Source organism: Rhopalosiphum maidis, chromosome 2, assembly GCF_003676215.2.
Source record: "Rhopalosiphum maidis isolate BTI-1 chromosome 2, ASM367621v3, whole genome shotgun sequence".
NCBI classification, from domain to species: domain Eukaryota; kingdom Metazoa; phylum Arthropoda; class Insecta; order Hemiptera; family Aphididae; genus Rhopalosiphum; species Rhopalosiphum maidis.
This window is the reverse complement of record NC_040878.1, coordinates 11127679-11143823: the sequence shown is the minus strand read 5'-3', so window position 1 is coordinate 11143823 and position 16145 is coordinate 11127679. Positions and strand designations below refer to the sequence as shown.

The 16145-nt window shown below is 30.6% G+C and overlaps 1 non-coding gene across 1 annotated transcript; it reads right to left on the bottom strand.

Annotated features, from left to right (window-relative positions):
- Positions 1–12755: 12755 nt before the first annotated feature.
- Trnak-cuu lies at positions 12756–12828 on the bottom strand. The gene has a single exon. It is a non-coding gene; the product is annotated as a tRNA-Lys (tRNA).
- Positions 12829–16145: the final 3317 nt, after the last annotated feature.

Genomic DNA, 16145 nt, shown 5'->3' with positions numbered 1-16145 from the left:
GAAATATGCATTCAAAATCATCAAAATATGCTTAAAAATATGCAGCTAATTTTTTGTTTGTTTGTGAAAACGCATAAAGCATATTATGCTTATAAAAATAAAAATTTAAATATAAGATAGGTTAGCTACATAACCGTAATAAACGAACGAACACATTCTATTTTTCATTTTGTCGTACAATTTAGAATCTATATGTCATTAGGTTTTACTATAACTATAGAATAATATTATCGGTATTATCGATAAAAAGGTTGGTTCTTAAGCGACAAAGACTGTATCGTAAACAGACGTACGAGTTTAATTACAACCTTAATTTATTTAAAAAAATATTTTTGAATGTTGTCCAAAAATTATTTTTCCCGAAAATGTTACGTACATACAAATTTAAAAATAAAAATAATAAAATTGCTCAAAAATGCATTTTTCCAAAAATATTGCAAAATATGCAAAAATATTCAAATACAAATTTAGTATTTAATTTCACCATTTCATAAAACAAATTTATAACTTACCTAGAATAATCTACGTCCATTACAAAAAATATGCAAATGCAAGAAGATCCGAACCCTAATTATTACTACATTGACACGAAAGAAGTAAAAAACGTTATTTTGTAATTATATTATGATATATATTCAGTGATTCAAAAAACATAATATACTCATACCCATTATTCGTAGCAATGCATCTAAATCAATACTTGAGCGATTTGTTTTTAAGTCATTAAACTGTATGTACTAATACTAAAGGATAGGTAAAAGTGATTACCTTAATAATGGTTTTATATATTATAATACATACTATATAATATTATTTAGTCAGTTTATCCTTGAATTATTAAAGGATAACAGTGAAAGTGATTGTGAATCACACTGTTAAATTATAATATTATAATTTAGGTAGTCGGGAACTCAGGAACTATAAAGGTACAGTACAGCCTTACAGAAAACAGTATCATTATTATGTGGTACATGTGTCCATCATGCTCTACGGTAACTGCATCAATGTCCGATTGTACAAACCGACTTATTTCGCGCAAACAATATTGTACCTACCTAAACCGGCTAAACTTATAATTCACACGGGAACAAATTCAAGGACATTGGCGTGAATCAAACACAAATTGGTCATTTTATACGGAAACGCCGGCTGACGTTTTCGTAAACTAGTGTGTTGTCATACACGCATATTATGTAGGTGATATTACAGTAATTGCGTATTTGCAAGATATTGTTGTTGTATACGAAAAGTAAAAAAATAAATCGCACGATTTTCTGTGCGCTATGATACACGTCTCATATTGTGCACCAATATATACAACGGTAATGAGCGGTAAATAATAATAGTGTATGCTATTATTACACGCGGTACGTATATAATATATTTAACCCTTTGACCCGTTACCGTTTTCCCGATTCGCGGTCATCGCGGCGATTGAAAGAGGAAATCGATTTACGCTTATTCACAACGCAAAATAATGCAATGAATATAAATATTATTATCTGACGCGCAATTTTGTTTGTAGGTATAGATAATAGTAGGTACTCTTGTCCAGCTATCGGGCATGGTTTCAGAATTTCAGACTGAAGATCGGAGACTTTGGACTACTTTCATACTTAAGGTAATAATCTATAGACACATTTATTTTTCTATATAATCGTTTTTGCTCATAACCATTAGATTTTTTTTTTTTAGATTAATTATATGCGAGTATAGTATTAACACTATTAACTGATTAATAACAAAGTGGTAAGTATTTTTAGGGTAAAACTATTGAAATAAATGCAATAACCAATACTGAAATAAAAATAGATTCAAAACATAGATATTTATGTGTATGTTAATATGTATTAAAGATGCGAAACAGAATCGAGAAAATTTTTCCTCTAAAAATAGGCCAATTAGTAGATTGAAGATCTTAGTACAAATAATCATTTCCGCGCAAAAACGAAACTAACTATGTACATTATATAAATATTAAAATATAATAGGACTATACTTTAATAATATAACGATATAAAAAACCTAACTTATCAACGACAAATAAACAATATTATATTATTATAATCGGATGTATAGTCTCTACTATATCGGCAATATTATTGACTTGTATTATTTATTGTGCACAGGTTACATTTGCGGGACTGGAACCGCGAATGTATTCATAAAACTAGTACAGGAAACATCTAACATTTGCATAAGTTACGTATTTGTTTTGCGCAATTGTAATAAAGGCCAGTAAGAAAAAAATGTGTTGTATGTTACGACAAAGGCAAATCTGTATAATATTATGATGCTGATGCATATGCTTGCATATCGTAGTGTTTTTTTTTTTTACTTTTCGACGTACTTTTTCTCTTAAATAACGTTTATAAAAACGATAATCAGTTCTTATAGTATTTAATTATTTGAAATTTTCCAAACCCTTTCACAGTAAAGGTGAGTCGATTGAGTACTTGAGCGTACACACTTGCTGACAAAGGTTGATTGAATAATTAGTGTCGTTTTTATTTTAGTTACTATTTATTTTAGGTACTTATTTTTTAATATGTATTTTTTAAGCCGCTAGAAATAAGTTTTTATCTAGCTTTTTTAATATACGCTAGTTTTTAAATGTTTTTTGGTCTACAATATTTTTTTTTGCAGCAAGCAAAATCTGGTTTATATATTTTGACATCTTGGTTCGAAATTTTTGGGAAAAGAGTAGTATAAGTAATAACCAGTGAGATTGTAAAAAGAGGAGTTAATTTATTAATTTATTCAACCGTAATATTTTTTAAAGCAAAAAAGAACAATTTCACTAATTTCCTAATAATAATTACAATACGAGTATTTACTATGTAGTTTCTAAGTGGGGGACTGACTCCAAAAATAAGAGCATTTAGGAGACTCCTATACTATTATTTTATAGATACTATAAATATTATAATATATACGCATATTATAAATGAATCGATTATGATAGTGAATGACATAACAACCTAGTTTCAATGTTAACCGTTTATTTAAGTTTATTTAAATTTCTACATGCTGCGCCGATAATATTAATCTTGCAGCATTATTAATTATTGTTCGATCGTATCATATATAATAATATCTATATGTATATAGATATAAATATATCACTGTTCGAGTGTCCCATACGATACATTTTACGACCCACATGATATTGTAATAACTGGTTCCCTGTGTCAGTGTACCTATACTTATCATATGACTGTGAGGACATCATAGTATCATACCTGTGTGTGTTGTCTGCGTCTTACTAACACAATTGCACAAAAAATTGAAGGATCGGAAATCTCTATTTTTAATTAACAATATTTAAAAACGCACATATACTTGTTTTAAAATTAAAATATTACGAAAAACGTTCACGTTGCATAAGATAATATTCTTACCTTTAAATTTAATAATAGATCAATTTACATTAATATTAAATATAACATACTATAAAATAGATTATTTACATGAATGTAAAATTGTTTGATGTACATCAGTGACGTGTTGATGTACGACATCTTCTTGAATCGCGGCGACGGTTAGTTTTCTATCGTTATGTCGGGATTGGGTATATACGCTTACAATGTACAACCGATTCCTCAAAAGATAATATGATATAGAACATAGGCAAAGCTCGATAAACTTATTTAAACATTATTTTTTCATAAACTTTATTATATAATATTTATATGAATAAAATATTATTTTATTAATGAAAGTAATTTCATCGGAAATACGGGTATATAGTATAATTGTATCACACTGATAAAAAAAAATCATTCTCACTGAACTAAAAATGTTGGTTATCTTATTTGGTCTTAAATTGATTTAATTGTAATGAAATTGTTGTACAGTTAAAAATGTTAGTAATCGTAATTTTCTAGTTTTTCAGTCGAAAAATAGTTTATTACACTCCCACTCCCCCTCTCCTTAAAAAAATTCAAGCCTACCATGTTCGCCAGACTGTTAATGTTCTACTATAGCTTCCCAAATAAAATATCTACATTATTACATTACTTATACAATATAAATATATTTATAATTATTATATATATATTATATACTCTCTCTTTATCACTCGACCAAATGGCCAGGAGAACCTCCACCACTGTTGTTAATGTATACAGTGTTAAAGTAGAATATATATATATATAAAGTAATATCTGATTTAACGATCACGAAGCCTGGTGACGAGATTAGAAAAATATGATACGAAGTACACTTACGATAACGTGGTCAAGTATATAATATACGTATAAGTCATATACCTTTAATTATTTTTTTCTGTCTGACACGCCGTAACTAAGATTTCGGATGTAACACTGAGTACGCAATGTATGTAATTTGATCTGGACAAATAAACCTTAAAAATAAAAACGATACCTATCATGGCCATCACACAATACAAAATTAATTTAAAAAACAAGAATAAACAGTAGATACGTATAGAATACTTCATAGTCGATGTTTAGACATGTGACATGATGTTGTACATACATAATATATTATATCTAATGCAGTAGGTATACTTAATTTATAAATATATACATATAATAAATAGATATTTTGACACTCGAATCTCCAACGAATTTGAAAATGTAGAAGTATTCAAGTTATAGAGATATTTATATCAATTTAATTTCAAATAAAACACATTACTAAACATTTTTGAAGATGATACGTAATGATATATTGATATGTGACCTATACCTACGTATGCAACATAATAATAGAGTAATAGCCAGCTCATGTCTCACTAAGACCTTAGAAATAGCTGGTGGGCAATTTTCGTATTAAAATAAAATACAGTTATACCCAAAATATTCAAATGTACTTATACTTATTTTCATTGATTAAAAATTGCTTTGAATATTATTTTTCTTTTCATTTTAAATTGTCTATACATTTAATAACACATTATAAGCTCCTGGTTGTTTTGAAATCAATCTTAATTTGATTAAATTTACCTGTACTATCGTCTATCCTACGACAAATAAAAGCACACCCAATTTGTAATACTATAGCCTATATTGGATCACAGATTTTTTGAACAAATTACATTTCTAACACTATCATCATTCAAACACGTGATCGATCATAATAGGTAAAAGGCAACATAATATTGATCGTTTTTATAGTTTTATGTTTGGCCATGTTGTTTCTTATAATATATAAACGCATAATATCGTGTACAGCTCTCGTTAATAACAATTTATAACCTCCCCTCCTGCGAGTCCTTTGATACAGCTGCAACACAGCTAAGAGATGAGTGTGTTTTTATTCTTTTCTCTTGGTTTTGGACTCACAACTGACTTTTTCGTCGTATAAAAGTCAGTTGGTCGGCGATCGTCGTCGACGACGATGACGTCGGTAATCGTGATTATTTCGACCCGACTGAACGACGATCGCCCGTTTAATGCCGGCCAAAAGGTCAACGCGGAGTTGTTGGAAAACGTGTTCCGGCGCGAGCGCCGCGATACACGGACCGACCGACAGACCGTCCAACCGCGGTACGATATAAATGGTGCCGCACGCGCGTACGACTGCGATACCGTCGGCGGCGGACGAAAAAAAAAATCGAAAAACACTCGACGAAAAAACCCGTATGAAACGACCCGGGAGAAAGCGCAATGCCACTCCTACACTCGCGATATATACTTACAGACACACACACACACACACACAAGTACGAGTGTATTGCACAGGACACAGGTATATAATAATACTATATATATATAGGTACCGTTTTGCCGTCAGTTTGTCGTCTGCCCATCTACCGTGCGAGGTTAAGTCTAAGCACACGCAAATTACCGGAGGAGATGGAACGCACTGACCGAGGGTGCTATATAGACACAACGATTTCTAGAGGTCTATATTATGTACTCAGCATTCATTGGATTTCCGCAAAAATTATAAACACACCGATGATGCATAAAAGTTACAATATAATATTATACTATGAAACCATAATGCGCATATAATATGTAAGAACGGAAATATGGAATGTATATAATATTATATTGGTACATAATTGGTAAACATGTCAAAAGCTATTATCAACTTCAAACTTTATAATTTTTTTAATTCATTAAACTATCAAATATATTTAATCACATATATTTACTGTGTACATTGTACATTAAATACGTCTATATACTCATAATTACTATAAAAAAAAATTTGTCTGGCATTGAAAAAAATTAACCTACTTACATTTTGGCACTTCTATAAAAAAAAATCTCTAATGGTACTATTGTCAAGCATATTTAACTTTTATATATCTATATGGACGGTTTCGCGGCGTTGCTACAGCCCATTTGAAACGTGTGACAGACGGAATTTATACGATGGTGTTCTGATAACTCAGTAGCGATGCTAAAATTTTTATAATCGCATTGAATTCCGGCCATACAGACAGTTTTCACCTATAGTCTTCTTACAATATATTATTATAGTCGTTTCACGGTTAAGGATATACTAGAACACTAGATACCTAAACTCAGAATCAAGACTTTCACTCCCATACACTAAAATATAATCCCTCTAAAATACTCTACTAATACCAATTTGTTTGTATAGCACCCAAATTTGGAGCTTGACAAAAAAATATTCTATTTTAAATCAAACACTATAAACAAAAATCTAAAAATAAACATACAGTAGGTAAATCTATTATTTATTAGAAATTTCTGTTAATTCCTTCCCATATTCGTTACTATAATCCACTCTCCACGGTCACCTGAATTTTCTAGCAAACAATCTGACCAAACCAATTTATTTACCTGCAGTATTTCAACTATACAACTTTATAACATTAAATCATGACTGATTATACTTAAAAATGCACGGCAATCCTCTCAAATGACTTAAATGAGTAAAATGTAAATTGTGTCACGCCTTCTCCCCGTCTTACTTAACAGTCTATATCCACACCCTGGGAGTGCCTTTGGGATCCTCTTCTATGTTTAAGACACCGAATAACTTCACTTGAGCTTATTATACGTACACAAAAATTATATTAAATATTTATCCCAAATAAAAAGAATATAATATACTTATACCGTGGTTTGCTACGGTTTATGAATATATTAAATTATTTATACAATATTCACAGTAGTATAATATTTGATCAATATTATATTAAACCATTTATACCTTTATTAATATGGTACGTCCGTTGTTGACACACCGAATGTTACACAACTCCGAGTTATTGCAGTAGTATATTTTATAACATACATATATATAGATTTATAATATGACTGTATTATACGACCGTCCCGATGTACAGTCACCCGGCGTGACAATTCGTTAATTATTCAACGTATACTATATGTATATTTTATTGACTAGTAGCCGCATAAGGTACCTAGGCGATGTATTGTTTCGACGACCAAACCCGTCTGCATTGATCGTTAAAAACGCAAATATTGTACGATTTAAATTATAAATGTACCTATAATAGTATACTAGTATATAGTATAATATTATAATTAGGTACTACAGAATACTGTAGAACGAGTGGAAAAATGCACTAAACGGACTAAAAAACTACTTGTTCAAATTGGGCACATCAAAACCTAAAAGAAAATTATCAATTTAATAATTTACAATAAAAATATTAGTAATATTAGTAATATAATATTGTCATCAATGGCTCGATGATAAAAGGCTCAATCTATGTGTCGAGACTTCACGCCTAAGAATATTATTATTATATATTGTGGCCGCGAAAATAAGTGAAACGGTCGATACGACCGCCGCTACAGCTAGTGATGATATGTGCGTGGGCATAATATAATATTTAACGGGAACAAAAAAAATAAAACGCATACAATTTAACGACACGGCGCGCGAGTCCGTCGCCCTATACAAAAAAAAATTAATAAACAAAAAAAACCACATTCGTGCACTTTCTAAAATGTCGAAGATAAAACCGGAATAAGTGTATATATTTATTTATATATAAACGTTTAGAGTATAATAGGTATAGTAATATAATATTGTATAGGTACGAATTGTGTCGCGGGCATATTTTGCCACCCCAAAAAAAAAAAATGTGTTAGTTCAACAAAACTCAACTATAGTCTAACCTAAATCATTCGAATCGAATAAAGGGAAAAATATTACTAGTGATATAGACTACAGGCTTAAGTATACTTATACGCAAATTGTCCTGAACAAATCCATATCGACGTTATTCGAACGATTTTCTAAAAAAAACCGATAATATCGTAGATCGTATAATATCTTATTATGACTATAAATGTGTTAGGTAGTACACTATATTTGACGAGATCGAGAATTAATATTAAAATTTTAACTTATACATGCTGTATATCCGTATCATCATCGTAATAATATATACATCATAATTATTATGGATGGATAGAAGCTAATGATTTATATCCGTTGTCCTTTGGTTGGTAAGTATGTTATTTTTTTGCAACGTCCTTTTAAAAATTTGATTCAACGATCGTTGTATCCCCAAAAAAAATCCTATATCGATTCCAATGTTCTATTTTTATTTTGAATATTTTAAGTTTAATGCATAAATTATTACATATTTTAACTATAAACAAGCATGTTTTGTACCTTTTGATATATACTTCACGCCATACACGCTGATAATATTTCACTGTACACAGTATAAATGTACGTACAAATATTTGACGAAAAATATTTAAATCGTTTAAAAATGTTATGAATTTATTTGACGGCAATCTTGGCGAAAATGATTTAGCACTCATTAAAAGTGACATCGGATTTTTCACTCAATTTTTTTTAAACCAGAAGATGATAATCATTGATAAAAGTTTCATTGTATATATTTTATAATATTATTTGTACTGCGTATTTATTTTAGCCCAAGTCATGATATTATTGACATGAACTGAACACAAGCCATTATCGGTTCATTCGTTTCAACTGATTTCGGTATAATAATTATAACCTATCTCGCGTGAACTATAGTCAACAATACAATATGATATTATAGACTGTATCACTGCGACATTTAGCTTGCAGAGAGGAAAACCTTAACTAGAGCCAAACGAATACACCAAAACACCGTAAGTACGACTAGTACGAGTGTTTCTCAACAGAGTTTCAAACGACACTCGCGCATTAATAATATTATAATATTGGTATTAGAGTGCATAATAATATGATTTTAAAGTTTGGCAAACAACTTAAAAACTGCAGCGCACATCAATATCCACCCGATTATTCTCTATTCGTTTGCAATATAAATGCATAATAATAACGCACACTCTTTTAAGTATAAATGATACATGTAATTCAACGCCTTTATAACAAATAATATTATATAATCGCCTATACGAATGCATCAGGACGAATGTGCTGTACAGTGGACAAAAAAAACTAATCGACTGCAGTAAGGGATTACATAAAGTGCCTGTATTATTATATTATTATACAGAAGCAGCTAAGAATAGAGGCACCTAATATTATAATAATAATGTTATTATTATTGTATTATTACATTTGCCCTCCAGGCCCGTTGTCAGGTCGTCGCATAAATAAATTAAGATCGGTCACGTGTTTGCGCCGACCTTGAAAAACTGCACACTGCAACGCGGTGCCTACCTACATTATATATATTATCCTTTTCACGCGCACACAATAATCGCGCGCACTGCAATTATTACAATCCGACTCGCTGGGCTCTTGCAGCGGGCCCCCGAGGCTAAATGTGCAGCTGCATCTAATCTAAACTGCTGCACTAATATAGCACTGTATGGTAATAACGAAGCGTACGCGTAGAAATAAAAAAATAAATAAATTGCACTCTACAACAGTAGTCTTGTGTGTCTTCCGTCAAGGACTCCCCTGCTGCACACTTGCATCACGACCAAACACAACGCATTCATCGTATAATATCGTGTTGCCCAATATATTGCTGGAATAATGCACCTATACGGTATATTATATTGTACTGTAGCGGGCATTGTAAATTACGTATATATTATCATTATTATGCATGCAGGCGATAAAGTTAACGAATGTGTTTCTCTCTCTCTCGCTCTCTCTCTTATTCTCTCCCTGGATTCCCCGCAGTCGTCCCTCACTGGCTTGAGTCGCTGCGCACTATCCGTCTCTTTTTGATATATTTTGTTGTATGCGTACGACGTAAATAGTGCGCATAATATTATACGATCGTCGTATTATACATTTATGTACAGGGTGATTCACCAAGCATACTCGCCCAAATTTTATCCCTCGAGTCACAATATATTATAATATTACATATTTACAAAAACCACTTGATCATGTTTGTTTGTTATTTTTTCTTTTGTTTTGCATTATTCTCCATAGTAGTATTCTATTGATCCACTGTCAATCGAAACGTTGAGTTTTATTTGTTTTTTATTTTATCGCTCTATAATTTGATAATAAATTATAAAATACGATATAAAAATAAATGTATTTTAATTCAATGGGTTAATAATGTATTTATTAAAATTCTGGTTTTTAATAATTTTAATGGTTAAATAACATGGTCTTAGATACTTTCTTTGGATAATTCAAAAGGTGTTCTGTATCAATAAAAACTTATATATTTTCAAATGAGAACCACTTATTTTCCTGGTAGAAATTTAAGAAGTTAATTCTTTTTTTTTTTTGAAATGATTGATCCATCTAAATCAAAATAATTGGGACTAGTAGTTTTTTAGTTATTAAACCATGTGTACAAACTATTAATAGTAATAGTCCTTATTATATAAATTATAATATCATGGTTTAAAACCAAATAGAAAATAGATATTTATTTGGTATTTATTAAACTCAAATACAACTTTTGAAAATTAATGCTGATATTATATTGATAATATTAATTAATACAATTTTCAAATCATTAAAGCCCCTAAATATCTTTAAGTATATATTATCACTGGGTGGGACTACTATTGCATACAGTGTAATAATTCAAAATCTATTAGTACTCGTTCGGACTTTAATATGTATACACATATTTAAAAAAAAAAACAAATTATCAACTGAGCAAGTAACAATTTACTGCATTGACGAAGGCGGTCCTTATTTGAACAATTAAAAAGACTTTTGTATCGCCACAGGATGGATTCGATAAATACCTTAAAAATATATTATAATTGTCAAAAGACCAACAGGATGATGATGAGCACTGAGCATACCCGCTAAATCACCCTGTATATTACTATATACTGTACAAGACAAAGAGCGCACCACCCCAAGGTCGGTGTATACGCGCACGTCACAACCCCGGCGAAGGTCTCGTGCACAATCTCGACCGCCTTGACCTTTACCGCGTGGTGTACACACTCACACACATAAATATAACTGCAATGTTGATGCGAATGTGGGACACAAACTGCAGTGTGCTGCAATCGATAGAACTACAGGACGAGGGCTGCTTAAAATATATTTCTTTAAAGTATGCCCATACGCGTGTAACTATATGGCGGCCAGTAAAGGAGTGTAGTACTACGGTATAAAGTATATAACTATACGTTCGTGTTATACGCTCGGATTTAAATGCCTTATCAGTAAACGCATTTTTGACCAAATTGATCCAATTTTATACTGCACGTATTTATAATATATATTTAAGTGGTACAATTAATTTAATCCATTCAATCGCACAGGTTTGACGTGCATGACTCGGATCCTTATTATACATGTACATCCGCGGTTAGTTAAATGACTAAATAAAAGGATTATTACTTTTGCTCGGTGAGCTATATGTACTATGTTATACTGGTAACAGCGAATAATAGTTCAACGACCTGTTTTGATGACATTTATTATATACTCGCATTGCTGCGTAATCATACAGAACGATCAATTAAAAACGTCATGCAACTCGTGTCCCTTGCGCATTTATACGATTCTTTTGATTTTAAAATATTGCGTTTTTATACAAAAACAAATTTCACTTCTCTTTGAAATATTATAGGGTATTAAAGCGTGTATTACTTTTGTGTGCACGCAAATACTTACCTACTATTACCTTAAACACGTATGCTATAAATACGTATAGTAGTGGTTAACGGTCATCGGCGGATTATATTATTTTCGTTGTAGCGTTTGAAATAACAATAAAATTGCATGCTGCAGCGTATATACAACGATTTATCATACCGTGCGTACATGATATTATTATATTATTAATCTTATTACACCTTATCAAATCGTACTATAAACGTATAAAGTGTCCCGGATGTAAATGAGAAAAATAAAATTGATCTATACTTAATGTTATGTTTTTTGCGAGAAATATAATACGATTATGGTAATTGTGTATATATAATATTAGGTATACAATATTACTCCAGTGATGAACGTGATGTGGTCATTTATCATCAAATATAATACTTACTGCAAGTATAATAAATAAATTCAATATTTAACTAAAAACCATGCATATGTGTTAAATTACTTCACTCCTATTATTATGCCTTGCGCAATAAATTACTTTCGTCGTCTTGTTGTTTTTCGAGTTCATCTTAATTATAACTGTAATTTATTATGCACATTTACGTCTAATGGTATATTTTATGTATAAATTGTAATAATATTGTATTATTATGTTGTATTGTCGTATGGTCCAATGAATTAAATAAATTAAAATATACTCTCCGTATTTGCTATTTATGGAGGATGGTGAGATGAGTTATAGAATTATTAAGCTAAATTGAGCCGAAAATTGCTAAAAACTAAATTGGGAAAAAAATTAGCAAAATTTATGTCGCCCAACGTGGGGCTCGAACCCACGACCCCGAGATTAAGAGTCTCGTGCTCTACCGACTGAGCTAGCCGGGCTAGTTAAAAGTGTGGTAAAAATAGATTTATTTAACTGATATATTAAATCTAATAAAAAGATAGTTTATTATAAATTAACATATTTGAAAACATGGCATATTGTACCAAGTTAGAGGATAATTGCACTAATAAAATAAAATGCATAATTATCAGAAAACAAAGAAAATATCATTACTAAATTGACTTATCTATTTACCTTATTAACTTACCATCATACATTAATTTTATAGATACCGCCTATATTTGATATCTTTTTTTAAAAGTTAAAATAAACTGTTTTATTTGTATAAGTTATTAATTTGCTTTATACCTATAGCTGACTGATGGAATCACACAATTATTATTTGAACACGTGTTTAAAAGGTGGTGCACATACCTACTTACAAATTTTACTACAAATATACAACTATAGGTAATTAAGGCTCGGATCCAGAATATATTTACCCCCCCCCCCGCCCGGACAGGGTATCATATTTTATCGGCTGCCAACAACAAACATCCTAAAATTTACCTATGTGACAAAATGTACGGGGTGACCGAAGCCCCTTGACCCCCTGAATCCACGCCTGCTAGTTATACAAATTTTTGTACATAATTGTTTTTCTATAGCTTGATTGCTGCAACTTACAATATTCTTACCACACATTCTTAGGTAGATACACTAACGATTTAGGTTGTTTTTTAAGACTAATACGACTAATTGATATAATGTCTTGGTAATATGAAAGAGCATAAAAAACATATTATATTTATTTACGAAATAAAATTACATACATATATTTTTCAAGTGATTCAATATAGGTACTCGAGTACATACCTTAAAGTTCTATATTTGATAGTTTTAATATTAAATTGTTTCACTTTAAATGGCGTTTCATTGTACCAACAGAGTAACGTAGGTGTGTACAGCTAAAATAATAGGTGACCACTGACCAAAGCAGGTCACCCACTCCAAATAGGTATTGACGATTGACCAATGACCATCGTATCCTATAATATTGTCTTATTAATATAATGCATTTATACGTTAGCGTCATTAGCGATCCCTTTACAACCATAGACATTGATTGAGTAAAGAATTTTCCTTTCAAAAATTAGATAAAATGGCAAACTGCCTAGTTTTGTTGCCATTATATAGAATTTCAACCTTAGAATATTATTTTATGTTCATATATTAAGTATAAAATACAGCTCTTTATAAATGTGTCTCGGTATACATCGCTTTGTGAACTAATTCGAGACCATAATAGATCACTCCATATTGATGAGGAGGATTAGATAAAGCAAATCTTGATATACTTTCAAACGTGATTTCAACTTCTATCTAGATTTTTCAGAATTTTTTAAAAACAATTTAACAATCTATATAATTTTCATCAAAATCGGCTGTAATATATAGGTGCATTAATGTATATATATATACAGAGAGAGAGAGAGATATTCTACACATAAAAATAAAAGTCTCTTGTATTTCTGTAACCAATCCTATATAAAACAAAAAATATTCGATTATAAATTACTGAATACTGGATCTATTACATTTATGTTAAAAACTAAAACCATAAAAATAATCCCGAAATCTCAAGAAGTATGGGCGCAAAATTTGATACTAATTATTAGATATAAGAGGTCCCAGAATTAATAGCAAGTATACCAAACCATAATTTTATATGTAATGAAAGAAGTTATAATTGTAAGTCAAATGCTTTCATTTTTTTCAAGTTTATTAATATATTATAGGTACAATTAATAATATTAATGCGTAATGCGTATTGGTGCATAATGTGTATGCAATACAAATAGGTCTTTGCACTTAGTATAACTCTATAATACGATATAAATTGTAACACGTGCGTATATATACATATATGTGTGTGTGTGTGTGTGTGTATTCCAAATTACAAATAACGCGTTAGGTATATTATAGATATTATGTACGTATCATGTACCTGTATATTATAAAAAAGGATTTGTCGAACTAGTCGATTTTTACGATTCTCACTAAGTGTCCCCGTTTTAACGGTCTCGTTAAAATGTACAAAGAGTTGTATTCCAATAACGTGACCTGTAGTAAGTCGACGTGCTTTTAGTATATACGCACACTGGAGAGAAGAAATAACTCGTTATATGCCTTTGTTATCTTCACGTGGAAATCGATGTCATAGCCCGCGAGTATTAAATAATAATAAAAAAAACAACAAAATCAAGGACAAACGCGCGCAGGCAGGATTGCATAATGCCCGCTGCGTTGCATTCACCATTGCGCTATTGATAACGGTTGGTGCACGTTATCAACTATAGGCCTATAGCTTATATTTATTACGCTGCACCGGCCGTTGGTCGATCAAAGCATGTAGGCCAGCTCACAGCCAAGACGTCATATTACTGGCAAATCAAAAAACCAATTGAGCCCTCCAAGGACTTCCTCATCGATCTCGTCGATGTAATAATAAATAATATACCGGTAGTGTAAACGCACATATTGTTACATTATTATAAAAATTATTATTGAAAATCGGATTGATTTAAGCATAGGAATATAATATACATTTTTTTTGTTACACTGCTCCCATTACTGGTGCAGTGAGGTGTGCATCATAATATAATATCGGTATAATTGTATCAAGTGCAACGTGTACCTCCTTTTTTGCTGTGTTTGTATTATATTATATATTATAATATTATATGGTATAGTGTTGTTGAACACGGTATTGACGATTCAAACAATATACGTGCGGCGTTTGATTTTTTTTTTTATAAGATTTGAATTTAAATTCTTACTGTTGTTGTGAGCGAATTTTATTCGCACCCTATAATTCTAATACAGGACTCCGCTATTATAATATTATAGTACATTATATTATTATTGACTATTGTTAACAAACTTATAAACTAATAGATTTTCATAATATTATATGTACCTACCTATATTATAGTTCTATACCTAAATATATAAAATACATAGTGGTTGATTGACATGTTCGCTTCACTGCTTTAATCTTGACCCAAAATAATCATAATACATAGCGTTAGCCATCAATATAGCGTCCGTGCGATTTCGATCTGTTATCGATTTAATACGTATTTAATGGCATATTAAATCGACGAAATGCATATTTAATGGTTTATACCGATCTAATATGTATTTAATGGTTTATAACAATATATAATGAATTTTATACGATTTACAAATTTGTATATTATTATTATTATTATTATATATAACTACAAAAAAAAAAAAAACATAATATTACGGGTACCCATTTTGTCACCGCTTATTATTATTATTATATTATATGTTTGAGAGCTGATCATTG